Source organism: Mus caroli, unplaced genomic scaffold (assembly GCF_978045245.1).
Source record: "Mus caroli unplaced genomic scaffold, Mus_caroli_1 scaffold_18, whole genome shotgun sequence".
Lineage (NCBI taxonomy): Eukaryota > Metazoa > Chordata > Mammalia > Rodentia > Muridae > Mus > Mus caroli.
The window spans coordinates 64472905-64476513 of record NW_028227273.1 but is presented as its reverse complement, the minus strand read 5'-3'; the positions used below and the strand labels follow the sequence as shown (position 1 = coordinate 64476513).

Genomic DNA, 3609 nt, shown 5'->3' with positions numbered 1-3609 from the left:
AACTCAGGGATCCTCCCGCCTCTACCTCCTGAGTGCAGGGGGATTATAGGCTTATGCCTTCCCACCTGGCATGTATACATTAAAATCGAAGCACCTGTGACTAGTGGCTACCACAGAGGGACAGAGGGAGAGTCCTCCCAGCATTGTGAGGGCCAGCATCTCTGGAAGGCCTCCAGACTGCTGAATATGGAGATCTGTCCATACTAGCTCAGAAAGGCCATCTTCTCCCAAGTGCCTGGGACACTGGCTGGACCATCCATACAGAGTGTCAGACTGGGGCTGGTGAGATGGCTCAGTGGGTAAGAGCACCCGACTGCTCTTCCAAAGGTCCGAAGTTCAAATCCCAGCAACCACATGGTGGCTCACAACCACCCGTAATGAGATATGATGCCCTCTTCTGGTGCGTCTGAAGACAGAGTGTCAGACTGTTGCAAATGGAACCCTTGATGTAGGGAGTCACCCGGAAGCCTACCCTAGCTCTCAGGGAAGTTCAAAACCCGAGCACTGCTGGAAAGTCCCATCATGGGTCTTTTCTAGAACATGCTAAGGAAATACAGGAGAACCATACCATGAGTACTTGGAGCTGATCATGCCCCCCAGCCCCCTAAAACCCTAGTCCTCAGCACAGTGGTTCTGCTTCCCCCTCACCTCTATCCCTTCAGCATACAAATGCATACTCCCACCCCCTACAACTGTATACTCCCAAACCCACATCCCCATACCCCTATCCCACGCCCCATGCCCCAAGCCTGCACACCTCCACCTCACCTGCACCTCCACCCCAGAACCCATAACTTGGCCTAATTCCAGGGGCTCTGTTCTTCTTTCTTCTTCCTCTATTTTGGTGGGATTTTTTTAAAGGTGATTTCTGGGGTCTGGGGAAGTGACTGAGCCATTAAGAGCCCCGGAATCAATCCCTAGCCACCACATCAGGCAGCTCACAACTGCTGGAGACTGTGGTCCCTGCAAGCCCTGCTGCAGACAGAGCCATGCAGTCACACATATACAGGTAATAGGAATAAAGAAGTGGGCTGGAGAGATGGCTCAGCGGTTAAGAGCACTGACTGCTCTTCCAGAGGTCCTGAGTTCAATTCCCAGCAACCACATGGTGGCTCATAACCATCTGTAATGGGATATGATGCCCTTTTCTGGTGTGTCTGAAGACAGTGACAGTGTACTCACATACATAAAATAAATAAATCTTTAGAAAAAGGAAGAAAAAAAAAGGTATGATCTCTCTGTGCAGTTCTGGCTGTCCTGGAACTCACTTTGTAGGCCAGGCTGTCCTGGAACTCACAGATATCCCCCTGCCTCTGATGGAATTAAGGACATGAGACACTATGCCCAACCTCAATTTTTATTTTAACATTTATTTATTGTGTATGTATATGTGTCTTTATGACAGACAAAGAGTCAATGGGTTTGTGGAGGTCAAAAAATAGTATGCTGTGCCACCTGTCCCCTCTCTCTGAAGACAACCTAGCTAGACACAGCTGACCAAAGCCCCAGGTACACAGATTTACTAGGCTAACTGGGACACTCCTGTGTGACCCCACCCCAGGAAGCTGCTCTTGTCAACCAGGACAAAGGCTTGAGCCCAGTGACTCAATGAAACTCTGAAATCCCAGTTTCTCAACCTGGACCCGATCGGCAGGCAGGCCCAGCCTGCCCAGCGGCACCTATGAACAAGCTGAGTCTGCTCCCCACCCAGCACCGATCCACCCAGCTTGAGCCCCGCCTCCCCACTGCTGAGCCAGCTGCTCCTCAACCTTTTAAATCCAGGGTAAAAAGCCAGGCATTGACATCCCTGCCCTTGGAAAGTGGAGGGTGAGGATCAGGAGTTCAAGGACAGCCTGGGCTACAAGAGAGAGAGTCTGTCTAAAAGCCATAATTAATTAAATCAAAATCACCATCACAGCCGGGCATGGTGGCGCATGCCTTTAATCCCAGCACTTGGGAGGCAGAGGCAGGCGGATTTCTGAGTTCGAGGCTAGCCTAGTCTACAAAGTGAGTGCCAGGACAGCCAGGGCTACACAGAGAAACCCTGTCTCGGAAAAAAAAAAAAAATCACAATCACGGTAAAATGTGGGACAATAAAGACTCAACAGGCCCAGCAATGGTGGCGCACACCTTTAATCCCAGCACTTGGGAGGCAGAGGCAGGGGCATTTCTGAGTTTGAGGTCAGCCTGGTCTACAGAGCGAGTTCCAGGACAGCCAGGGCTATACAGAGAAACCCTGTCTCAACTCCTCCCCCCCCCCAAAAAAATAGTATACTATGAATCTATCATCTGTCCAGATTTAGTGACTCTTATCTGTAATTCTAACACTCGGCATCTGAGACAGGAGGATTATTGAGAGTCCAGGGCCAGCCTGACTACATAACAAAATCCAATTTTTTTTTTAAATTTTAAAAAGATTGGTTTATTATTTTTATTATTTTACAAGTACACTGTGGCTGACTTCAGACGCACCAGAAGAGGATGTCAGATCTCATTATGGGTGGTTGTGAGTCACCATGTGGTTGCTGAGATTTGAACTCAGGACCTTTGGAGGAGCAGTCAGTGCTCTTACCCACTAAGCCATCTCACCAGCCCCCACATTTTTAATTGTTTTGACCGTAGTGAGGTAGGGCACATGTGCTCTATAGTTCACATATGGGAACAGGTGTCAGAGGACAACTTTCAGGAGTCACTTCTGTCCTTCTACCACGTGGGTCCCAGGGACCAAACTCAAGTTGACTTCCTTAGTAGTCAAGTATCTTCACCAGCTGAGCCATTTGTGTGTGGGCCCCATGTAGTAAGTTCTAGACTAGCCTGGGCTAGCATGAAACTCTGCTCCAAAAAAATAAAAAATAAAAAGTAGGGTTTCTTTGTGTAGCCAACTGTCCTGAAACTGACTCTATAGACCAGGCTAGCCCCAGACTCAAAGATCTGCTTGTCTTTGCTTCCCAGTGCTGGGACTAAAGGCGTGCACCACCACTGCTAGGCTAGTATAGGTTCCTAATTACTTTACTTGGGAGGTAGAGGCAACCAGATCTCTGTGAGTTCAGTCAGCCTGGTCTTCATAGCTAGACATAGCCATGTCAAAGACATAAAAATAAAAGGAGTCAGGGGTTGGAGAGATGGCTCAGCAGTTAAGAGCACTTGATTGCTCTTCCAAAGGTCCTGAATTCAAATCCCAGCAACCACATGGTGGCTCACAACCATCTGCAATGAGGTCTGATGCCCTCTTCTGCTGTGTCTAAAGACAGCTACAGTGTACTCAATATAATAATAAATAAGTCTTTAAAAAAAATAAATAGTGCTCGCTTCGGCAGCACATATACTAAAATTGGAACGATACAGAGAAGATTAGCATGGCCCTGCGCAAGGATGACACGCAAATTCGTGAAGCATTCCATAAAAAAATAAATAAATAAATAAATAAATAAATAAAAGGAGTCTGGAACTCCAGGCATGTGCTAGAATGCTGCTGATGTACAGGGCCTGGACTCAGAGCCTTGTTCATGCCAGGCAAGCACACTACCAATTGAGCTACACCCCCATCCCTCACTTGAACGTTGGGAAAGGTCCCGGTGGAGACTTTTTACATTTGTATACTCATTTGCA

At 47.9% G+C, this 3609-nt stretch overlaps 1 non-coding gene across 1 annotated transcript; it reads left to right on the top strand.

Moving 5' to 3' along the window:
* The first annotated feature begins 3301 nt into the window (after positions 1–3301).
* LOC115029820 (U6 spliceosomal RNA) lies at positions 3302–3407 on the top strand. Its single transcript, XR_003835378.1, has one exon. It is a non-coding gene; the product is annotated as a U6 spliceosomal RNA (small nuclear RNA).
* Positions 3408–3609: the final 202 nt, after the last annotated feature.